General features: G+C 39.6%; 9 pseudogenes across 9 annotated transcripts; 3 read left to right on the top strand and 6 right to left on the bottom strand.

Annotated features, from left to right (window-relative positions):
• Positions 1-638: 638 nt before the first annotated feature.
• Positions 639-4721, top strand: AT5G32002 (annotated as a pseudogene; the record flags this gene model as incomplete). The annotated part of the gene is made up of 1 exon: positions 639-4721.
• Positions 4722-5415: 694 nt separating this feature from the next.
• AT5G31962 lies at positions 5416-6861 on the top strand (annotated as a pseudogene; the record flags this gene model as incomplete). Its single annotated transcript has 1 exon — positions 5416-6861.
• A 2326-nt stretch (positions 6862-9187) lies between these two features.
• On the bottom strand, positions 9188-9601 carry AT5G31923 (annotated as a pseudogene; the record flags this gene model as incomplete). Its single annotated transcript has 1 exon — positions 9188-9601.
• Positions 9602-9739: 138 nt separating this feature from the next.
• AT5G31884 lies at positions 9740-10249 on the bottom strand (annotated as a pseudogene; the record flags this gene model as incomplete). Its single annotated transcript has 1 exon — positions 9740-10249.
• Positions 10250-10445: 196 nt separating this feature from the next.
• AT5G31845 lies at positions 10446-14753 on the top strand (annotated as a pseudogene; the record flags this gene model as incomplete). Its single annotated transcript has 1 exon — positions 10446-14753.
• Positions 14754-15804: 1051 nt separating this feature from the next.
• On the bottom strand, positions 15805-17106 carry AT5G30390 (annotated as a pseudogene; the record flags this gene model as incomplete). Its single annotated transcript has 1 exon — positions 15805-17106.
• Positions 17107-18000: 894 nt separating this feature from the next.
• On the bottom strand, positions 18001-18777 carry AT5G32169 (annotated as a pseudogene; the record flags this gene model as incomplete). The annotated part of the gene is made up of 1 exon: positions 18001-18777.
• An 819-nt stretch (positions 18778-19596) lies between these two features.
• On the bottom strand, positions 19597-21259 carry AT5G32136 (annotated as a pseudogene; the record flags this gene model as incomplete). The annotated part of the gene is made up of 1 exon: positions 19597-21259.
• Positions 21260-21532: 273 nt separating this feature from the next.
• On the bottom strand, positions 21533-25443 carry AT5G32103 (annotated as a pseudogene; the record flags this gene model as incomplete). The annotated part of the gene is made up of 1 exon: positions 21533-25443.
• Positions 25444-25524: the final 81 nt, after the last annotated feature.

Genomic DNA, 25524 nt, shown 5'->3' with positions numbered 1-25524 from the left:
GATATAAAGCATAAACACAACAATAAAGTGAAGATTCAGAGTTCAATCAATCAGCTGATGGCGATCAGAACGTTGATGGATTTCAGTAAGCTGCATCGAGTCCCATCACACGCTTGAGGTGCAGACATGGATGCAAGAGTAGACGTGGCGAACTGAGGCGGATGATGTAGAGAGCCAAGGGTGGAAGCCGACTTGGCGTGGTGTCAAAGACAAGAATCACCGAGAAGATATGGAAGATATTATCTCGAAGATTAAGGAAGGAATAAGCTTGGAGAAAATAAGAAAGATTTCTTAAAAACGAGATTCTCGGAGATCCTAGGTTTAGGGTTCCGAAGAGTAGGTATTAGTATTCTAGAGCTTAGTGTGAGGCGCTTTGAGCACTCTAGAATACTGTCATACGATTGTAAACTTCAGAGCATTGCAAAAGCTTGAAGGTGAGTGTGTAGTTCTCTTCGTCTTCACGTAAGAGTGATAAGAAACAGAGAAGAGAATTAGGCTTAGGTATTCTTAGTCGGGTTTGATCTTTTGGGTAGAATAGATCAAGTAATCTCCGAGATAACATTTGTAATCAGTTTGTTATCAATAAAAATATAGTCAGAGTGGTATCTCTTCAACAGGTGAGATCTTGCGACAGGGTCATGGAGAATTCACAACAGTATGTTACGATACAACAGCCATTGAAGCTGGATGCTAAGCATTATGGTTACTGGAAGGTGTCTATCAAGCAGGCTATCCAAAGCGATGAAATGGATGCGTGGTTCGTAGTGGAAGAAGGATGGACAGCTCCGGTGGTCATGGATGCTAAGGGGTTAGAAATACCAAAGTCCAAGAAGGATTAGATCACTGAAGAGAAGACAGCCGCTAAGAACAATTCGACGGCCTTGTCAATCATCTTCAGATCCCTGCCAATGAGTCAATTCACTCGTGTGTAGGGGTGCACATCAGCGAAGGAAGCTTGGGACATTTAGGAGACAACCTTTGAAGGAACCAGTAACGTGAAGTGGACTAGATTGGATATCCTAGCATCTAAATTTGAAAACTTGAAGATGGAGATTGAAGAGTCCATTGAGGAGTTCAACAGTCGGCTAAGTTCAATTTCTCAGGAGGCTGTTTTCTTGGGAAAAAGGTACAAGGACAAGAAGCTGGTCAAGAAGTTTCTCAAAAGTCTGCCTGATAAGTTTCAATCTCACAAGTCAGAAATAGATGTATCACTTAGATTCTGATACTCTAAAGTTTGAGCAAGTGGTGGGAATGATGCAAGCGTATGAATTGCAAATGAAGAAGAAGGAACGCTCATCATGAAAGAGTTTGACTCTCAAGGCTGCTGAATCTCAACTAAGTGTAAGTGAGGATCAGGTTGGTTTGATTGTTAAGAGGTTATTCAGGAAAAAGGAACGAGGACAACGCAAGGGTAATTCATCAGACAGACGACCTGATATGAGTAGAGATTCGAAGAGTTCAGAAAAAACAGTGTGCTGAATGTGAGGGATTTGGTCACTACAAGTTTGAGTGTCCCACACTGAAGAAAAAAAGGATATTGTGCTATGGGTGCAAAGGTTATGGTCATACCAAGGCTGAATGTGTTGGAAATGAAGAAACAAAGCAGAAGTCATACATCACTTGGAGCGAAAGTGATACGGATGACAGTGCAGGAGGAGAAGGAGAGATTCTCAATAGTCTGGTAGCTCAACTTGGTGTGATTGAAACAGGCACTGAAGAAACAGTTGAGAATGGTACACTGGAGGATGTTAACCAGGAATCTGAATCTGAGTCAGACACTGATGAACCAGATCTATCATCGAGAAGTTCAGAATTCTGATTGAAGAGTTGGTTCAAAAGAAAAAGGACAATGAAGTACTTGGTGTTGAAAAAGAGACACTGGTAATGCAAGTGGCGAAGCTTGAAAAGGAACTTTCTGAGGAAAGAACCAAGTCTGAAGGATTGGAAAAGCAGTTGGCAGAACAAATGAGGAATATCAAGATGCTGAATAACGAGACTAAGGATCTGGACAAACTTCTAACCATGGGCAGAACATCAAATGTTACGTGGGGGAAACACTAAAGGTGAGACTCAGTTTGTCAAAGGATCCACTACAGAAGACAAGTCTCAAGTCAAATCAACAATAGCTGTTCTGAATGAGTTTCGCTCTAAGCCGAGAAGAGCACCTTAGGCCTACAACTTGAGACAAATAGACTTTAGACCAGAATTCAGAAGCAGGAGAACGGGATGCTGGTACTGTGGAGGTTTGAGTCACTACAAAGCAGACTGCTATAACTACTTGAAACAGGTTGTTCAGACTAGGAAAAGTTATCAAGCGGGTGCTCCAGGACGACAGGTCAGACAAGTGTACGTCAAGAAAAGAAATCTATAGTGTCATCTTGCTCAAACATCAGCAAGTGTGGAACTCAGTGACATGATGTGGTGCTTTGATAGTGGATGCTCCAGACACATGACTGGAACAATATACAATCTCGCTGGGTATGAGGATGTGACATCTAGAAAAATCAAATTTGGAGATGCCTTGGTCAAAAAAAAGGGACACACTTCAGGACAAGCACTGCCTCATCTAACAGGTGTATACCATGTCGATGGACTCAAAGCGAATCTGATCAATATCAGTCAACTCTGTGATGATAGTTTAAGTGTCATTTTTACACAAACAAAATGTAGAGCTGTTGACAAACAAGGATTTGTGAAGATGGAAGGACAACATGCTGCAAATAACTGTTACATGTGGAATCCAGAGGAATCATGTTGCACTGCATCATTGGTTGATGAATCTGATTCAGAAGATCAAACGCTAGTGTCTCTACCAGATAAATCTGATGAATCTGATCAGATGAGTGAAGTTATGAGTTCTGTACAGTAGTTTACAGTTGTGTACAATAAGCTGGCAGGCTTTATTCGAGTTCGCAATCAAAACGGTATGCAATTGTTCAGTTTTGTGTTTGATTAGTCTATTTGGCTTACGTGGCTCAGGTTGTTGGGGGAAAGGTCAAATGATCTCAAGAGGCAAACAATTTCAGTTCTTGTTCCTCACTACAATCATTCAAGTCGGCTAACAACAAATACAGTGTGGAATCTCTTCAACACCAGTGCTATGGACGAGATTCAGGGGGGAAAAGTGAATTCGGATTCTTCTTATGTTAGCAACTGGGAAGACGCTATGGAGTGGGAACTGAACTTTGCAAAGTCCATCAGGTTATTGGGGTACAATATCTACAATCAGATCATTGATGAAGTAGGTCTTGCAATGCGACTTAGAAATATTCTGCTGGCTCAAGGCTATATTCTGATGGAAGACGAGTCAAAGATCGATACTCATCTTGCTAGAGGTGAATCTATCAGGTTTCTGATGGGATGTGCATGTGCAGCACAGTTTTATGTGCATCAGATGGTGGTCAAGAAAGAAATCTTGAGTAGTGAACCTCAAAGGGATTGGTTTGAGAATCAACCAAGAGCATTCGGGAGTCCAGGGCATCCGTACTCGGCTCATAGATTGAAAACAGCTGTCTACTGTTTCAAGCAAAATCCGGAAACATATTATGAGCGTCTGCCCATGTTCCTTGAAGAAAGAGGTTATCTTCGGAGTGTTCATGACAAGATATTGTTTGTATTATCAGACAACAAGGGATTATTGTTGGTACAACTGTATGGGGACAATGTGCTGTATGGTTCGAAAAATCAAGCTCTTGTACAAGACTTTGTTGAACTCATCACCAGAGAGTTTGAGGTAAGTATGTACGGAGATCTGAGGTACATACAAGGAATGCAGATTAAACAGGCAGATGAAGGCATATCTATGTCTCAGAACATGTACGTCAAAACAATGACTGAGAAGTTCAAGCTGGATGCACATGAGGTGGCCACAACACCGATGAAGATCTCTACAAGACTTACTGCTGATTAGAGAGGAGAAAATGTGAATATCAGCATGTATCAAGGGATGATCGAGAGCCTTCAATACTTAACTGCAAGTAGACTAGACATCTGTCATGTAGTAAATGTGTGCGCTGAATACCAGCTTAATCCCAAGAGTTCGCATCTGACAGCTGTAAGGAGAATTCTCAAGTATGTGAATGGTACACCAACTTTCGAGCTGTACTACACCAAAGACACTGACAATAGACTGAAGGGATATTGTGCTGCGGATTGGGCTGGGTCTTTGGATGATATACGGGGATCTATTGGAGGATGCTACTTCATTGGAAACAACTTGGTGTCTTGGAAGAGCAAGAAGCAGAACAATTTGATCCTATCAATTTCTGAAGCAGAACTTAGTACTTTGGAAAGTTCGAGTGCTCAACTTGTACAGCTGAAACAACTCATAGAGGAGTGTGGTATGATTTCTGATTTTCCGTTACTGTTTTGCAATAATCATAGTGCTATACATTGTTTTCAAGAACTTGTTAGACGGCCTCGTAATAAGCACATAAATCATCAACATAGTTATATTCATGAACTAGTTAAGGAGAAACTGATAGCTATTGAACATGTGGGTACTAAAGCTCAACTAGCTGAAGTGTTTATCAAACCTCTGATTTCTAACAAATTCTGTACTCTACGAATTTTCATTGGAATGTTTGAACTATAATTGGTTGTGAGTTGTGATGATCTAGAACATGGACATGAAGCAAGAACAGGTCATGGAAATCCAAAAATGCATACAGGATCAACACTCTGCAAAGTCATGTGGAAAATAGCTGCCGGTCATGCTGGTTCAATTCAAACGTAAAACGTTGTCGTTTAACAGGAGGTCAAAGAGCTGAGAAGATCAACCAACTGAATGGATTTGATACACAAAAAAAAAAAAAAAAAAAGTGTGTGTATCAAGATCACTAAGTTCGAATATCAAGCAATTGGGAAGTCAAGTGATATTGCTGATATAACAAAAGAGGGAGAAATTCGGAAAAACTCATATCATCATGCTTCTGTTTGGTAATGCTATATTCAAAGGAAATTCCAGCTGCCTGTTACACGTTGCTCTGATTATTGAGAACTGAAGGCATGACAGTGTGAAAGACTAGCCACTGAATAATGAGTTGATTCATCAACGATCTGAGTGGTTGTGATAATTTCATGCTGAGTCCTGAGCAATTGATTGGCATAAAGCACACCTCAGAGTACAAGGAAGAGGTAAGCTTTGAAATGATTGTTGGAAAGCTATTACCCACATGTGTCAATTGTCAGTTTGGGTCACTAAACTGGTTTAGGATATGAATGTTAAGTTTTTATCTGGGTGTTCCTTGAAATTTGATGTTAACAAAAATCATTTGTTTGATTGAGGAATTTCTTGGCAAGGAAGCACTTATGCGTTTGTTAAGTGTTTCAGAATAACAAAACAGTTTAGGTCCAAGCCCATTTCGAGTTTCAAAAGCCCATGTGAATTCAAGGATGTTTGTTCGAGTATTGGAGGGAAAAAGAGGAGTTCGGGTTTGAGGAGTCAAATCAACTATCTTTGGAAGTCGAGAAGGCAACCCACTGCACTCAAGGCGAATCCTTCAGAATTCAGGTGAGAGAGAGAGCACGAAATCGATTTTCTCGGCTGTTCATCGTCTTGTTCAACAACAATCGGAGTCCGAATCGTCTTCAGATCTGTCAGTCTCACCGCCCGGTGACTCGATGCAAGATATTCCATAGCGGAGTGAACCGAAAGTTCAAGAGGTGATGTCCGATGAAGAGCTCACTGTGCCGGATCCCGATTGGGGTATGGTACCTGTCAGAGACCCACACCGCTGATAATCGAAATTGAGGATGAGACTCCATCGTCAGCGGATCGGGTTCAGAAGCCTGAACCAAAGGGTCCAGAGGCTGCTCCTTCTCAGCAATCTGTGGCATCTCGAGTGGCTACTTTTCTGACTGGTGGGAAATTCAGTTCTTCGAGCAAGATTCAGGTGAGTGCCTTCACAACTCTGCTGCTCCAATTGGTCTCCAACATCGAATGATGGATATGCGCAGCCTGACCGAGTCAAGCTTGTATACATGATCATGCACAAAATGTCATTTGACTTTGGAAGGATGGCTTTTGATCACATTCTTCAGCTGGCTCTGAAACCAGACACCAAACTCTTCCTACCGTTCCCCAGCCTGATCTATCAAGTTATCCAGACGCAACGCCCGGTTCAGATTCCCGTCAACCCTCATGCCTCCGCAGCGTCGACCAAGCAGAAGAAGGTGAAGCAGAGTGCAGTAGTAGGTCGCAAGGAATCATCCAACCGCAGGGCAATGAAAATTGCCATCGAAATTCTGCAGGCTGCTCTCGATACAGGTAAGTGTTCTGTGAGAACTTCATTTCTTGCGTCGAATATGTCTGGTTGCTTACATGATTTTTGACTAAGTTATCTGCTCAAGCGGGGAGATAAGGTTCCTTTGGATTTTGAGGATGCTGGGGGAGATTAATTTGTGGAGGAGCTTTGTTATTTGTTTAACACATTGCTCATCTTTAGACTAATCGCGTTATACTAATTATGCTAGATGGTGTTTCTACAATATGTCTATTGGCTGTGTGTTATGTTCCCCACTTGAGTTTCTCATATCAACTGAGAGATGCTTGAGTATCAAACTCAGTCAAAAAGGGGGAGACTGAAGATGCAGAGTTCAATCAATCAGCTGATGACGATCAGAATGTTGATGGATTTCAGTAAGCTGCATCGAGTCCCATCTGACGCTTGAGTTGCAGACATGGATTTAAGAGCAGAGGTGGCAAGCTGAGGCGTATGATGTGGAGAGCCAAGGATGGAAGCTGACTTGGCGTGGTGTCAAAGACACGAATCACCGAGAAGATATGGAAGATATTATCTCAAAGATTTAGGAAGGAATAAGCTTGGAGAAAACAAGAAAGATTCCTTAAAAACGTGATTCTCGGAGATCCTAGGTTTAGAGTTCTGGAGAGTAGGTATAAGTATTCTAGAGCTTAGTGTGAGGCACTTCGAGCACTCTAGAATACTATCATACGATTGTAAACTTCAAAGCATTGCAAAAGCTTGAAGGTGAGTGTGTAGTTCTCTTTGTCTTCACGTAAAAGTGATAAGAAACAGAGAAGAGAATTAGGCTTAGGTATTCTTAGTCGGGTTTGATCTTTTGGGTAGAATAGATCGAGTAATCTCCGAGATAACATTTGTAATCAGTTTGTTATCAATAAGAATATAGTTATAAGCGATTCTCTATGTTGTGTTGATCTCTATACCCTCTTATAAAGAAAAGAGTTAGAAAGGATCTCTTCACTGTATTAAAAACTGAATGAATCTCTGAAGAGCAGAGGATGAATAGCTTATGTCTCTTAAAATAGGGTTTTGCAAAGAACTTGATAAAAGAAACTTAGGTCTAAACAATGTATATAAAACCCTATAAAACGTCCACGGACTAATAATACAAATAGGAAAGTCTTCTGGGGCAAATTTCCTCTTTTGTAAACTTGAAAGCGTCTTGGACTTTTCTGGACCGAAACTTGTGTCGATCGACATGAAGAGTGTGTCGATCGACACTCTCTCTGATTCCTGAATCTAAAATCGTCCTTAGCTTCCTTTTCTTTAGCTTTTGCTCCAAAATGTCTCCTCGTCCCTATTGTTGTCCCGTTGCATGGAATACCTGAAAAGACACTAAAAAGACTCGAGAAATAACATAAAGACTCAAAATCCTAACCCTAAACCATAGATAAAATCAGTGAAAATAGGTATATATCACAAAGCATGCAAGAATGATGAGAAATGATATGAAACAGTGATGAATGCTATGAAACTAGACCCAAAACGATGATGAATGAATGAAGAAAACATGCAAATTATAGGCATATCAACTCCCCCAAACTTAGTTTTTTGCTTGCCTTTAAGTAAATAAGAAAACATAGCTGAAGGAAGGTTTAAAGTTGGGGATTCAGAATCAAAGCATCAAATAAATAGATAAAATCAATTTCCAATTTGGCAGTTTAAAGATGCGATAAGATCGAATTCTACTCAAAAACGTTAGCCATGCCTTGTTATGATTCAATCCGACTCTTATACTCGACCTACACATGCTTTCAAATCTATCAATCCCTTTAACATTCATTAGTTCTGGAACGTAAATCAAGCAATGCATCATCAATGAACTCATTTGGCTAAGGTGAAGGTCAGGAGACAAAGATGGTCCATTAAAGAATGATTGAGCTTTAGTAGAATGATAAAGGTAAGTCCCAAGTTATGCATACAGAGATAAGATCTGATCTACACAAAGTATAACCAATGAAGCTCTAATGGAAATCCATTCTCCAATCCTAAAATAAGAGTTTAACTCTACCCTTTGCATTCATGAATCTCTTAAACCCTTTTTCATATCATTCGTTTTTTTCTCTTAACTCTAGAAGAACCTTTCTCAATACTTTGATACTTCTAGCGGATTTGAATATCTTTAACAACTATGGTTCCTGTTTTAATCTTTTAAACTAAGGGCTTTTACCCTTCTTCTATAGCTAACAAGAACCCTATTCTTTTCTTTAACATTCCCAAAACCTTTACTAGGCTATTTTCTAACTTCTTTAGCTTACTTCCCCTAGAATGTTTTTTCCCTTTCCTCATCAACAATGAATTCACTCTTTTCTTTCTTTTAAACACATTACAACCCACGATATAAGCGCCCACCTATTCCTATCTAATCCGCATAACTCGAACTAGAACAACATAAGACACTATCTTTGTCGTTACGAACCTAGCCCTTTCTACCAAGCTCAATCGGAATAAGACCTCACAAACACTCACAAGTGATAAAGGGCTTGAAAAAAAGTTAAGAGTTAGGGTCGGGGTTAACTGCTCCAATAAGGGGAGTCAGCTACTTGGACTAACAAGAATGGTTAAAATGAGTAAGGAAGTCCAAGTATTTTAGGGTATCCATGTGTTCAAATTTGATGCCAAGACATGATAATTATAAATCAGATTCAGGTTCAAATTGATAGGGAATGGTATCAAATCCTGGCAGTGTGATCGAGTAGAGCATTCAATACATGGTGCAGTTTTACTTCAATTTCATTGACAATGCATCAGACAACTAGCAACAAGGGTATTTCATCATAATCCCCTATGCAATGCATGTGCAAGAATCCTATATGAAACATCCTAGACTCAATCCTAAATGTGATGCAAATATATGCACACTTTGTTTTTGTGACATCATTTTCAGAAATATTATAAACATTTTTGGTTTTTCTATGCCTTAGATGAATGTAGACTCAATAGTATATACAATGCAACACACACTTGAGCCCTCCCCCAAACTTAAATCACACAATCCTCTGTGTGACCAAATTTGGAAAAGAGTACTCAGGAAAAACACAGCACAGAAACAAAAATAGGAGATGGTACTATACAACGGTGAAGTGAGGTACTTACTTCTGTCAAAGAAGGAGCGGAGTTGATCATCATTGTTTGCCTGCGATTCCTGCCAAGCCATTGAAAAGTCTCCCTGTTGTGTCTCACCTCCGCCTTGTAGGTACTCGACCTCATCTCCTTTGTTGCGGCCAGCACCGCGGTCGAGTGATCTCCTGGCGTGGAGAACCCAAAATAAGGTCGAGTATTTTTCATCGCTCTATGGTCGAGTATACTGTTGTACTCTTAGAGCCAGAATCCACTTCATACTTATCTCCCGAAAACACTACCAGAATGCATTAAAGACAACCAAAAAAACAATTGTACAAGTTAGACATGGGACTTCCTCCCAAGTGAGCTTGTTTTAAGTCTCGAGCCTGAGTCGTCACACTTATTAAGCTAATGGAGGGTGATAGAGAGGAATTCAGGTCTCCGCTTCTTCCTCGTTTGATACAACATTGTATTCAACATGCTCTCTTGATATGTCAGTAGTTGAGTACTTAATGGCCCTTTTCTTGTAAGTTTCTTTTTGATCATCTCGATAATCGTCTTCTCTAGACCGTTCTAATGTGAATTCGCATCCTTCTTTGTGAAGCAAAGAAATAACTTCATCATTTGGGACATCCTTGATGTCGAGTGGTGCTTGGTTGGCTTTTCCATGGAGCTCCTTGATTTGATCCTTCAGCTCTCTCACCGTATGTGTTAAATCTCTTATAGCTTTGTCCTACCATATAGACTTCTCCGTGAATACTAACCAATAATTTGATTGCAGAATGCTTGACTTGAGTTGTTTGGTTGAGCATGACGTCTCTGGAGCAATTGAAAGGTTACTCGAGATGACGGTCCAGCAAAGGTGTCTAGTATGAGTTGAGTTTTCCTCGTTCGATGCAATAGCCTCTATGTTTGATCCAAAGAACTATGTTCATGTTACTGCTGATATGTCTATAATTTTCCAATTGGGTGTTTGTTTGCTATATTTGAGATTTGAGAATATTTAAGATCAAGTTCTTTTTTTGTTTTTCTTGAAAGTTACTAACTCTGTGTTTTTTTCTTTGTCTATTTTGATCCAGGTGCTACGAATCACCAGCTTCACTAGTTGGTACTCGTTGTATGCATACACGTTCACAAGGAAATCAAAACCTCCTATTCAACGATAACATCGACCGTATTGCTCACCAACTGAGAACACAAAGAGAAATATACACAATGGCTGCAGTTGTACATGAGCAAGTGCCACCAACCAACATTGGTGCAGGCGATGCACCACGCAACCACAATCAGCGAAATGACATTGTGCCTCCACCAGTGCAGAACAACTACTTTGAGATCAAGAGTAGTCTCATTGCCATTGTTCAAAGCAACAAGTTTCTCGGCCTCCCTATGGAGGATCTACTCGATCACCTGGACGAGTTTGATAGGCTCTACAGCTTAACAAAGATCAATGGAGTTAGTGAGGATGGCTTCAAGCTCAGATTGTTTCCATTCTCTCTTGGAGACAAAGATCATCAGTGGGAAAAGTCGCTTCCTCAAGGCTCCATCACCTCCTGGAATGACTGCAAGAAAGCCTTCCTGGCTAAGTTCTTCGCAAACTCCAAAACTACCAGACTCCGGAATGATATTTCCGGTTTCACATAGAAAAGTGTTGAGACTTTCTGTGAAGCATGGGAGCGCTTCAAAGGATATCAAACGCAATGTCCTCATCATGGTTTCTCCAAAGCTTCACTTCTCAACACCCTCTACAGAGGTGTCCTTCTAAAAATCAGGATGCTTCTTGGTACTGCTTCTAACGGGAACTTCCTCAACAAGGACGTTGAAGAAGTATGGGAGCTGGTAGAGAATTTGGCATATTCTGATGGCAACTACAATGAAGATTACGATGGAAGCATCCGCACCAGCTCTCATTCTGATGAGAAGCACCGCAGGGATATGAAAGCTTTGAATGACAAGCTGGACAAGTTACTCCTTGTGCAACAAAAGCACGTCCATTTTCTCTATGATGATGAGACGCTCCAAGTCCAGGATGGAGAGACTCTCCAATCAGAAGAAGTTAGCTATTTGCAAAATCAGGGAGGTTACAACAAAAGTTTTAACAACTTCAAGCAGAACCATCTGAATCTGTCTTACAGAAGTACAAATGTTGCAAACCCGCAGGATCAAGTCTACCCTTCACAGCAGCCGAATCAACCCAAGCCCTTTGTTCCATACAACCAAGGACAAGGGTATGTTCCTAAACAGCTGTATCAGGGCAGCTATCAACCGCAACTTCCATCACCTGGGTTCACACAGCAACAAAATCAACAACCTTCATCGACTCCTGACTCAGACTTGAAAAACATGCTACAGCAGATTCTCCAGGGACAAGCAACATGAGCAATGGATTTGTCCAAAAGGATGGCAGAAATTCATGACAAGGTTTACTGCAGTTACAATGATATCAATACCAAGGTTGAAGCACTGACATCTAAGATCCGATTCATAGAAGGTCAAACTTGGTCGACCTCTACACCCAAAATTACAGGACCTTCAGGCAAATCAATGCAAAATTCAAAGGAATATGATCATGCTATCACGCTCAGAAGGGTTAAAGAATTGCCCACAAGAGAAAGTCCAAACCAAAACACTGAGGACAGTTTGGAGCGAGATGGGGAGGATTTCTGTCAGAATGAAGATTCAGTTAAAAAAAGCAATAGAAGTGCCTATACTCGACCAACCTACTCGACCACTAGCTCCTGCAGTATCACCTCTTGTTGAAAACCCAGCTGCAGCCAAAACCAAAGACAAAGTCTTCGTTCCCCCACCTTACAAGCCCCCACTCCTATTTCCTGGTCGATTTAAGAAGGTCATGATACAGAACTACAAAGCTCTCTTTGAAAAGCAATTGAAAAATCTTGAAGTCACAATGCCTCTTGTCGACTGACTTGCACTTATACCAGACTCTAACAAATATGTGAAAGAAACGATTATAGAGAGGATCAAAGAAGTCCAAGGAATGGTGGTGCTAAGTCTTGAATGCAGTGCGATCATTCGGAAAAAGATCATTCCAAAACAATTAGGACATCATGGTTCGTTTACCTTGCCTTGCGCTCTTGGTCCTTTAGCTTTCAACAGATGCCTATGTGATCTAGGTGCGTCTGTGAGTCTCATGCCTCTCTCTGTGGCAAAGAAACTCGATTTCAGCAAGTACAAGCCCTGCAATATATCCTTGATCCTAGCTTACATGTCTGTCAGAATTTCCCATGGTCTGCTAGAAGACTTATCAATCATGATAGGCGTGGTCGAAGTACGTACAAACTGTTTGGTTGTAGAAATGGATGAAGAGCCCAAAGATCCTTTGATATTGGGAAGGCCATTTTTAGGTACAGTTGGAGTTATCATTGATGTCAAGAAGGGAAAGATCGATCTTAACCTCGGGAAAGATCTCAAGATGATCTTCGATATCACCAACACCATGAAGAAGCCTACAATAGAAGGAAATATTTTCTGGATTGAAGAGTTGGATCTGTTAGCTGACAAAATGCTAGAAGAGCTAGGAGAAACAGATCATCTACAGAGTGCCCTGACAAAGGATAGCAGGGAAGGAGATTTACACTTGGAGACTTTGAGGTACCAGAAGCTTTTAGATGAGCATAAAGTAGCTGAGAATCCAGAAGAGTATGAAAATTTGGTTGGAAGGGCAAAGGACGAATATATACTCGACCGCATCACTCGACCGACGGCCCATTCAGTCTGCTCGACCGAACTACTCGATCACAACCCCTCCTCTGAAGCCAACTTAGTATCCGACGACTGGTCTGAACTCAAAGCGCCCAAAGTCGATTTAAAACCGCTACCAAAACGGCTAAGGTACGTTTTTCTTTGACTAAACTCTACTTATCCTGTCATAATGAATAATGAGCTAACTACTTATCAAGTAAACCTACTGATAACTGAGCTTAAAAAGTATAAGAAAGCAATAGGGTATTCGTTAGATGATATTATGGGGATTTCACCCACCTTATGCACCCATAGAAACCATCTTGAAAACGAATCCTACTTTAGCATTGAACTTCAAAGGAGATTAAACCCAAACTTAAAAGGGGTTGTGAAAAAAGAGATACTTAAATTATTAGATGTTGGGGTTATCTACCCTATCTCTGATAACACTTGGGTATCTCTAGTTCATTGCGTTCCTAAAAAGGGAGGTATAAAAGTTGTTAAAAACGCTAAAGATGAACTTATACCCACTAGGACAATAACTGGACATAGGATGTGTATTCACTATAGGAAGTTAAATGCTGCCTCTAAGAAAGACCATTTCCCATTGCTTTTCATTATTCAGATGCTAGAAAGATTAACAAACTATCCTTACTATGGCTTCCTAGATGGATATAGCGGATTTTTTCAAATCTCAATTCACCCAAATGACCAAGAAAACACTACTTTTACTTGTCCTAATGGGACCTTTGCTTACAAGCGTATGCCTTTCGGTCTCTGTAATGCACCTGCTACCTTTCAGTAGCGTATGACTTCCATTTTCCTGGATTTGATAGAGGAGATGGTAGAGGTATTCATGGATGATTTTTCTGTGTATGCCTCTTCCTTCTCCTCGTATTTGTTGAACTTGTGCAGGGTACTCAAAAGATGTGAAGAGACAAACATGGTTTTGAACTGGGAGAAATATCATTTCATGGTTAGAGAAGGCATCGTTTTGGGGCACACAATTACAGAAGAGGGAATAGAGGTTGATAAGGCTAAGGTTGATGTGATGATGCAGTTACAGCCGCCAAAAACTGTCAAGGACATAAGGAGTTTCCTTGGGCATGTAGGATTTTACAGAAGATTCATCAAAAATTTCTTCAAGTTGGCCAGACCGCTCACCAGACTGCTCTGCAAGGAAACTGAGTTTGCATTTGATGAAGAATGTTTGACAGCCTTAAGATGATCAAGGAAGCTTTGGTCACTGCCCCAATAGTCCAAGCTCCAAACTGGGACTTCCCGCTTGAGATCATGCGCGATGCTTCAAATTATGCAATAGGAGCAGTTTTGGGCCACCGGATTGACAGAAAGCTACATGTGATCTACTACGCGAGCAGAATGATGGATGATGCACAAGTAAGGTATGCCACTACAGAGAAAGAACTGCTAGCTATGGTATTTGCATTCGAGAAATTTAGAAGCTACCTAGTAGGTTCTAAGGTGACAGTCTACACTGATCATGCTACTTTGAGGCATATATATGCGAAGAAGGATACCAAACCTAGGCTGTTGAGATAGATCTTATTGCTCCAAAAGTTTGACATGAAGATAGTTAATAAGAAGGGAATTGAAAACGGTGTAGCTGACCATCTCTCTAGGATGAGAATTGAGAATCTGAAAAGCAAACGATGGAAAAGAAGTCGAGAAGCTTTGACAGTCGGGTTTCAATATGAGAGAACGAAGATTTTGGGTTCTGTTTTTTTTTTTTTTTTGCAATCATGTTTGAAAGGCGAAAGGTCGTGGTGCAGTGTGGTTTATATTTTGTTAGGTGAAGTAATTAAAAAATTAAGATAATTAATGATGCCTTAGATGTCGAGAATCAGATGATTATCTGATCCAATGGTCTCATAATACGCCACTTCAGCTATCCGAGTGATGTCTTAAGATTAGCGATTTTTTTGTTTTATCTTAATCATATTTGTAGAGTAATGAAAAACAATTAATTGTAATTTAAATTTCTAAAGTAATATGTTTAGAAATCTCTTACTTATGTTCTTTAGTATTTTTGAATAATTTTTCCGGTTTAATTAGCTAATTTATATATTACAAGTAAACTAAGTTTCAAAAATGAATTCTCTATACCCTAAAGGGTTTAGAGCTAGTTTCGGGTTAAGGGTAGAAAAATTTCAATTATAATTTCTTTAAAAAAAACAATTTGTAATATGTTTATTAGTTTTTAATTTAATGTACTTTGTATTATTAAATAACTTTGAAAGTTTAATTAGCTAATTTATTAATAAACTAGATTTCAACATTGAATTCTCCACACCCTAAACTATAAACCCTAAACCCTTTAGAGTATAGAGTTTAGGGTATAGAAAATACAATAGTCAAACATATTAAGAATTATGAGTTTAAACTAATTATATATATATATATATATATATATATATATATAATCTTTAGATATGATTATGTATAATTTAACAAATGAATTATTTGATTTTTGTAATTATAAATTAAATGAAATGTATAATAGTTAAGTTTGATAACGTATACGTTTAATATATACTTGTAATTAAACTTTACTGAGTTTTTTTTCCAGAAATATTTGTTCAGATTTCTACGTCATCTAATATACTTTGTTTTTTTTTTGTATGTGCACATTTTCACTAGAGGAAAAAAAATGATTAAAAACATAATTATCCAAAACACATAACTTATATTTAATTTTAAGATAAGTACTTAGATGAACAAGAGTTTGTCATTTGGCCAAGCCATTGTCGTTCCTATTGCATCAGAAATGTACTCAATTTCTGAATTTGGTCTTCACACACATGCATCACCAATCTTATAAACTTCTACCCACACTTTGCTAGCATTCGGACCTAATTAGACGTGATGGATAATAGCAGTTGGGTCAGTGGAGCATACTCTTCTTTTTGCAAAGTTGCGGCCAACAGAATGCACTTTTTCTTTGCTACTTTACTTGTGCTGGTGGTGTTACTTTCACTCTAGTACCCAAAATGAACACAAATTAATTACTCTCATGACAACAACATGGATACCATACACATCAAAATTTTCCAAAGTACCAAAAAAAGCTAGTGCTCAATTTACGAGAGTAGATGACTTTCTGCCAAATTCATGTCCTCCTTTAACTGTGCTTGTTGTGTTACTTGCACTCTAGCACCAAACAACAACACAAATATTAATATATGCATCAAAGTGACATAGATATTATCTAAAGCGGACTTACCATAGTACATGATCTTCTGTTTACTCCCTGTACAGGTTCATCAACAAAGTCTATGTCTATTCTATGGTCAGGCCATGCTATCTTTGTTTTAAATGCATCAGACATCACAAAATATTCGGGACTTGGTCTCCACAAACAAGCATCAGGTTTAAGGACTATGTCAACTTTCAGGATAACTGCATTCACACCCAAATGTATGTTATCGATCAATTCATTGTTGTTGGTTGAACAGATAACACCCTCAGCTATAACTTCATCCAATTTCCAATCTAAAACTCTGCATCTACCAAGTTGATCATCATCTACACCAGTATCCTATATTAGAGTAGTATTTATTAGTAATCGTCTGATGGAACAAGTGAACATATATAGTTATAGTTAAAATACATTACCTTGCCTTCATTTGCCGTTTCTGAGTCATTCTGACTCTCCAATCCAGTGTCCAATATAACTTTATTAACTGGCCATGCAATTTTGAGTCCTAACGCTTGTTGAAGTAAGAACACATCTGGCGTTGGCCTCCAAACAGATGCTTGTGGAACTGATACAGTCGTGACGATTACAGCTGCGCCATATTCACCTAGTGGAATATGACCTATCCGATAGTTAGGTTCAGCAGAGCAAAACTCTCCTTCACCAACAACAATATCTTTACTTGAATACCAATCCAGTATCTGACACCTTACTCCTTTGCTAACATCATTGACCTCCGAGTTAGAAGTCCAAGTAGAGTTTTTCTAATAAAAAATTAATTAGAATACTTGTAGTCATATTTAACTATCTACAGCTAATTCAACATAGATAAGTGAGAGAAGAACTTACATTCTTTCCTGCCATCTCACGAACAATATTTGATAATAAGTTTTTAAGTCAATTATCCTAAAACACCAATCATGTCGTTGTAGTATTTTAGGTTGTCAATCCAAATGGGTGTGATGCTAACAATCAAGATGTGATCAGAAGTCACTAAGTCAAGCCAAGCAATAGCAGGTTTTGGTGTATTCTAGCAGTCCTAAGTGAACATGCAGAAAACAGAGAATCAAACAGAAACAGCAAAACACTCGACCAACACAGCTCCTTGTAGAGCACTGGGTGAGGTCGAGTGACAGGTCGAGTAACAGACAGAAAATGAAACAGGGATGCTCGACTGCACAGTCTGTTGCCAGACAACTGGGTGGTCGAGTACCAGGTCGAGTAACAGTAAAGAATTGCAGAAACTAAGCAACAGATGACAGTATGCAGTACACAGCAGTAGAGTAAACAATAAAATCAATCAGATAAAGAATTCCTAAGGATGGGATAATTGAGTAGTTTCGTTTTCTCAGTTTACAGGTGATTGACATGCTCAATAAATTAACCCTAGACAACAAGTTCATTAACCAAATCTAAGTGCCACCGCAACAGAGACTCTCAAGCTAACCTAGTCCCAGACTCAATCACCATTGACGAGAGCTAACCTAACAGGCATTACGAATCAACAAGTTAAAGCCAAAACGCTCCCTGCAACCAATACCTTGGTACAGGGTCACAAATCTCTGGAATTAGTGGTTCAGACATTTCATCGAACACCTTTTGGGCGCGAAAATGTCTACGCTCAAATTCCAGTTGATCAGAAAGCAATAGGCATTAAGAACAACTAATCCAGAAGGGATCTATCAATCAATACTCAATCACCTAGCATACTGAGAATTCTACACTACTCTAACCCATCCTCAGAAACCTATTCACTACTCAGACATCATAACAGAAAGCATAAACGTTGAACAAATTGAAAACATGATAACAACAATGTAACAGCAGGATGATAACAGAATGAACAACAGTAAACGAAATCAAGTACAAAAACTGAATACTGAATAGATAAAGAGAAATCCGGATTACAAAAAGTCTAGAACACAAGGTCTGCGGAAATAAAACTAGGTAAGAAACTTCTTCCTGCGAAAATGAGAAGTACATGCTACTTATAGCCAAATATCCCGAAACCCTAATACTCAAAACGACGAAGTATTGGGACGGATTAAGAACTGTGCTCGACCCAGGTGGTCGAGTGAGAGGTCGAGTGAATAGCTGGAGTCTTCTTTTCTTCCTTGTGCTCGAGTGTCTGGTTGAGTGCGGAATGAAGAAGGCTCTGAAGCTTGTCATCGAGTAAGCAGTCGAGTGGTGTGATGGTGATACTCGACCTCTAGGTAGAGTGATGAGGTCGAGTAGTGGTCTGGCGGTGAAGGTGAAGGCACTCGACCTCGAGGTCGAGTGACGTGATCGAGTGTTGGTCTGGTGATGGAGACGAGGGCACTCGACCTCGGGGTCGAGTGGTGAAGTGAAGTGGTGATGTCCTCTACGCGACCTGGTGGTCGAGTGGTCTCTTGAGATCTTGAAGCTCCTACTCGACCTCTGGGTCGAGTGGTTTGTCATGATCAGGTCCGCTTCTTCCAGATAGCTCGTCAATAGCTCTAAATCACCTGAAATCAACGCAAATATGCAACATGCATGCAAAACTATCCTAAACATGCAAAGTGATGACAAATGATGTGAAATGGTATAAAACAGTGATGATATGATGCTAAAGTGATGACAAATGGATGCTCAAAACATGCAAAATACACACTTATCAATATTCTTCAAGTCTTCAACCTCGTTTTGCAGTTCTTCAAGTCTCGAGTCTCTAGCCTGAATGAAAGCTAGCTTGGTAACAGTTATCCCTATGCCCAACCCTCTGACACGTCATTGTTTGTCTTTTCCCAAAACTTGACTCACAACATCTTCTTTTATGTTATCACCAGAAATGGAGTCCATTTGACTATCAAGTGATTGTATCCGTTCCTGATTCAAAATATTAAATATAATTTGGGTTATATAGAATGCCTTTTTGATCAGTGACAAGGGAATTAACAAGATAAAGACTGCTTACAACTGTTTCAGCAAACTCAGGTCTCACGGGTCTACCATCAAAGTGATTGTGTCCTGCTATCCAAACCTTACTCCTTGTGATCTTTTTAGGGTCATTAGTGTTTTTTTTCTACAAGTAATCCAACTTACTAACTTATCAGAATTTTGGTACCTTCTATTGATTTCAGTACATAAAAGATCTCACCATTTCATGAGCTAGGCGAAACATTCCCTTGCGGCTGGTTGTGTGGGAAATCTGAGCCTTTCTCAATTCCCTAAACTTGTTGCTTTTTTCCTGCAATAGCAATGACATTGACTGTTGAGCAGACTCCAATACATAATAATAGTAGGTACACACAATGAAAAAAATTCAAACAATTTCACCTTGAAAGTTGTGCTAGTCCTACACTTAATCCAAGAATTACAAACTCGAATAGATAGTATATTGCTTGGTTTCAGTTTCATTCTCTTTGTGCTACTCTTAGCATCTCGCACCTGAGTTAGGAGCTTAGACTTTGCAGACCTCCATATACAACCCATCTGTTGAAAATAGCATATCTCTGCCACTCTTCCTTCATGTTAAACCGGCCCTGTAAAAAAGGTATATGTTAATCTTGATCAAATACGTATAACACATGAATCTGTATATTGAAATTCTTAAACCTGAATTTCTTGCCAAATGGTATCCTTTGTTTGACTATCCAGTTTCCTCTAGTCATCAAGTGTCACCGAAACATGTTCACGCACAATAGCACCAAGAAATGATGACAGTGTGACTAAACCAGATCCTACATGTTCACCTAGCTCAGTGAAGTAAACTTCAACCTTTTCTTGAGGATCTTTAGCCACTTTACACATCTTGGTTGGTCCTTTTCTCTTCTTTACAGGAGGAGCTGACTGCGGTGTTTGTAATCTTGAACTGCTATTCATCTCTGTACCAGCATCAGTATGCTGCGAGTCTTCTTCCCTAACATTAGTTCATGCTGCCATATCCTCAGTAGGTTCTGCTTCCTTCTCACTTGGTTCAGCCTCCTTCTCAGCTAGTTCAGCTTCCTTCTCAGTTGGTTCTACCTCCTTCTCAACTGGTTCAGCTTCCATATCTACATGTTCAGCTTCAGACTGAACATGCTCATCTTCCTCTACAACTTCTTTCTCAACAGCCACATCCTCTTGATCACTAACAGAAGCCTCTATACAATCTTTCTAGACATTTTCCTCACCACCCTGCACCTCACCAACAACCTCCTAAGCATCTCTTTCACCTTCCAATATCTCAAGAACATCTTCATAAGCATCAATCATCAGTTCTGCAATTTTTTCCTTCTTTGCTTTCATAGTTTTTGGCCGCTTTGTGGTCTGTCTTGTCTCCACGCCTCGCTGGCGTTCACTAGGACGTACTAACTCTCCTCTTGTCCTAAATAATTAAGATCCTGAAAAACCATGAATTAACAGTTAGTCAAATTTTGACATTCAAAATAATACCATATATACTACTCTGCCACTATGATCCCTTCCAATCATCCCTAACAAAGAAACTCTCATCATCAGAAGATTGATTCCCCAAATCATCAACTAGTTGGTCTGATAAAGGTGCACCAACAAACTCTTCCTCTGTCTCCAACTCGTGATAGCCTCTCGGAGGTGCTCTCATAACAACATACCACAGTAATGTGTCATTCTCTCTAGAGTAAAAAACTTGTTTAGCTTGTGAAGGGAGAATATAGGGATCTTGGATATATGACGCTTGATTCATATGAAGGTTCACAAGCGTGAATCCATCCTCTTGCTTGATACCATATCCTCTAGTGGCCCAATTGCATCTGAAAAATGGTACTATGAACATGTGATAGTCTAGAAATATTTTTTCTTTGATCACTCTATAATAAGTCACTGTGTCAGCAATTTGTCTAGTATCCCGTGCTTTAGATCTACACATGCTTAAAGCTTCATAAGTCACTCCACTGTTCTGAGTCTTCCGCTTTACGTCATCAGTGTGAAAGCGATGCCCTTTAATGATAAACCCTTTATGGTTTTGCGCAGTTAGTCTCGGTCTAAAAGCCAACCACCTCAGCTTCATCGAATGAACTTCTGAGTTAGAAGGGATCTAATGTTCATATAACAAGATACATAAATTAATTTAAAAAATTAGAAAGAGTGTTAGAGTATGAAATAGATATGTACAAACCTTTTTTTTTTAATCCATTGAGCAAACTGTTCTGTATGAAATTTCCATAGCAATGTTTCATTTCTAGCACATCGACCATCCTGAGACTGCAATTCTTCCAAATGCAATCCTGTTTTCCATAGATAAAGCAGTTATCTTACTAGTATATATGTAATAAAGAAACTATAAAGACATAGTATAAGTATCTTACTTTCTCAATATAGGGATCCATAGCTGCCATGTCCATCAAGACATATCGATGTGCTATGTCTCTCTCTTTCTCTGAAAGGACAACTTCTTGACCCCTATGTAATGGACTGCCTTCAACAACACTTCCATCAGCCTCAACATCCTCATTACGGTTTACAGCCTCTTGCACTGGTACAAAATTTTGAAGGAACTCTAAGTAGAAGGCAATGCACTCTCCGGCTAAGTATCCTTCGGCCATACACACTTCTGGTCTAGTATAGTTTTTTACATATGCCTTAAGTATTTTCATGTACCTACAACTCGTACAATTTGTAGTCATTGTTTAAAATTAACTTTTGTCAAACCACATAATGTAAAGATATAAATAAACTCATACCTTTCGAATGGATACATCCAGCGAAAGTGCACTGGACCTCTTAACCGTGCTTCTCTTGCTAGACGAATTGGGAGGTGGAACGTGATATCAAACAGAGAAGGAGGAAAGTACCTCTCAAGTTGACACATTGTCTCTACAATTTCAGACTCCAAGGAAATTAGATTCTCTGGGTCAATGGTACGTTGGCAAAATCTGTTGAAGTAGTTGCAGACTCGAGTCACTGCAGCCCTAGGTCCGCTTTGCAACAAGCCTCTCAAAGCAACATGTAACAAATTTTGGATGAGTACATGATGATCATGGGACTTTAGAACCCCAATCATAGGAGGGTTGACTGAAACACAGTTAGCAATATTCCCACAATAGCTATCAGGACCTCTAAACTTAGACAATCTCTGACAAAATACCTTTTTCACGTCCTTAGACATCCAGTAGGCTGCTGGAGGCAAATATGTTTTCTTTCCCCGAGTCTCTGGGTGCAATGCTTTTGGATTCCAATATCTTCCAGGTCTTTTCTTGCCTTTAAGCCATCTTTAAACTTAGCACTTTGCATCAATGTAGACAGTAAAGCATCAGACAAGTTCTTCTCCACATGCATCATATCAATATTGTAACGCACGAGCATATCCTAAGACATAGATAATCAAAGAATCAGCTTGACTATCATTTTAAAAACTGTAAAGTGTTATTAAGACTTAGAAAAAACATAAAATATTACCTTCAAGTATATTAACTCAAACAATATTGATCGCTTCTTCCACCGCCACAGATCAGTGCCTTCATCACACTCTTCCTCTTGCACCACCTCATCTTCTAACAAGTCTGATCTTTTTCTTTTAGCTTCCTTATCTAAGGGTCTTCCAAAATCATTCCTGAAGTCCTTCAATATGTCATATATCTCATTACCAGACTGAATCCTTCTTGTTGTCCCTTCCTCGACAGTGTTATCAAACCATGATTTTCTGCGTCTATAAGGATGTCCTGGTCTCAGTCTCTTTCTATTACCCATATCAACATACTTCCGGCAATTCTTCAACCATCTGCAAGGTGTGTCCTTTCCACATACACAACACGCTTGTTTTCCTTTCACTTTCCAGCCAGACAAAGTGCCTAATACTGGATAGTCACTGATAGTCCACAAGAGTATAGCTCTAAGCGTGAACTTCTCTTTAAAAAAAAAATCGTAGACCTCAACGCCCTCAGCCCACAAATCCTTCAAATCATCAATCAATGGTGCAAGGTACACATCAATATTGCTGCTCAGAGTTGTTGGACCAGGAATCAACAAAGCCAACATTATATTCCCAGCCTTCATACAAAGAGTTGGAGCCATATTGTAGTTCACTAACAAGACTGGTCAGGTACAGTAATTGGTGTTCTGAATGGAGAAGGGGTTCCTCCCATCTGTAGACAGACCGAGTCGAAGATTTCTTTGTTCCATAGCAAAATCTGGCCATTTATCTTTTACTTGAGCCCACATTCGAGAGTCAACAGGGTGCCGCATTGTACCATCTCCACTTGCATTGCTAGAATGCCACTTCAATTCCTCTGCAATCCTATTTGATCTAAACATTCTCCTAAATCTATTTTGATTGGAAAATATCTCAGTACCTTCGCTGGAATCCCCTTCTTTACCTCACCATTATTCTTATCTTTTTCCCATCTTGGAACACTACACTTAGGGCAGCTTTCCATAGTATCAAATTGTTTTCGATAGAGGATACAATCATTCTTGCATGCATGAATGACATCATATCCAAACCCAAAAATCTTCAGGAATTTTTTCATTGCATCAGTAGACTGTGGCTGGACATTCTCTTTAGGAAGCATGTCATGGACTAACGTCAACAGCTGATCAAAGTAGTTTTCTGACATTCCACTCATCACCTTTATGTGGTTTGGACCCATTATTGCAGAAACCTTGGTGTAATTAGAGCAAGTCGAGTACAATGGAGTTTCAGCATCTTTCAGTTTCTGCCTAAAGTCAGAGTCTTCTGCAGTTTCATCATCCAAATTCTCTCCTCCAAAGTTGTCTAATGGTTGTGTACCTTCTCCACTACAATAAGCCGTTCTTACCAAATCATAAGCCTCAGATTCTAATGTTGGACCATCAGTAATATCATACTTTCTTTTACCATGCATACTCCAACAAGAAATCCTCATGTACTTCTTATCCACACCCTTGATCACAAGATGGTCCAATACTGTGTATACTTCTTGACGGCAAACATTACGGCAACCGATGCAGGGACAAAAAAGTTCAGTTAGAATCCCTAACCTCCTTGATGCAACAGTAACAAAATTTGTTGCTCCTTCCACATACTGGATAGTCACTGATAGTCCACAAGAGCATAGCTCTAAGCGTGAGCTTCTCTTTCAAAAAAGCATCGTAGACCTCAACGCCCTCAGCCCACAAATCCTTCAAATCATCAATCAATGGTGCAAGGTAACATCAATATTGCTGCTCAGAGCTGTTGGATCAGGAATCAACAAAGCCAACATTATATTCCCAGCCTTCATACAAAGAGTTGGAGTCATATTGTAGTTCACTAACAAGACTGGTCAGGTACTGTACTTGGTGTTCTGAATGGAGAAGGGGTTCATCCCATCTGTAGACAGACCGAGCCGAAGATTTCTTTGTTCCGTAGCAAAATCTGGCAATTTATCTTTTACTTGAGCCCACATTATAGAGTCAACAGGGTGCCGCATTGTACCATCTCCACTTGCATTGCTAGAATGCACTTCAATTCCTCTGCAATCCTATTTGATCTAAACATTCTCCTAAATCTGTTCTTGATTGGAAAATATCTTAGTACCTTCGCTGGAATCCCCTTCTTTATCTCACCATTATTCTTATCTGTTTCCCATCTTGAAACCCACACCTAGGGCAGCTTTCCATATTATCAAACTGTTTTCGATAGAGGATACAATCATTCTTGCATGCATGAATGACATCATATCCAAACCTAAAAATCTTCAGGAATTTTTTCATTGCATCAGTAGACTGTGGCTGGACATTCTCTTTAGGAAGCATGTCATGGACTAACGTCAACAGCTGATCAAAGTAGTTTTCTTACATTCCACTCTTCACCTTTATGCGGTATAGACCCATTATTGCAGAAACCTTGGTGTAATTAGAGCAAGTCGAGTACAATGGAGTTTCAGCATCTTTCAGTTTCTGCCTGAAGTCAGAGTCTTCTACAGTTTCACCATCCAAATTCTCTCCTCCAAAGTTGTCTAATGGTTGTGTACCTTCTCCACTACAATAAGCCGTCCTTACCAAATCATAAGCCTCAGATTCTAATGTTGGACCATCAGTAATATCATACTTTCTTTTACCATGCATACTCCAACAAGAAATCCTCATGTACTTCTTTTCCACACCCTTGATCACAAGATGGTCCAATACTGTGTCTACTTCTTGATGGCAAACATTACGGCAACCGACGCAGGAACAAAAAATTTCAGTTAGAATCCCTAACCTCCTTGATGCAACAGTAACAAAATTTGTTGCTCCTTCCACATACTTTCGGCTTGCCCTATATGTTTCATCATACAAACAGAGTTCATATCACTAAAATCATTGAATCAAACAAGACGCAGTATCAACAAGACTCATACT

Source organism: Arabidopsis thaliana, chromosome 5 (genome assembly GCF_000001735.4).
Source record: "Arabidopsis thaliana chromosome 5, partial sequence".
NCBI classification, from domain to species: domain Eukaryota; kingdom Viridiplantae; phylum Streptophyta; class Magnoliopsida; order Brassicales; family Brassicaceae; genus Arabidopsis; species Arabidopsis thaliana.
Note: the sequence above shows the minus strand (reverse complement) of the source record. Positions and strands in the feature narration are given on the sequence as shown.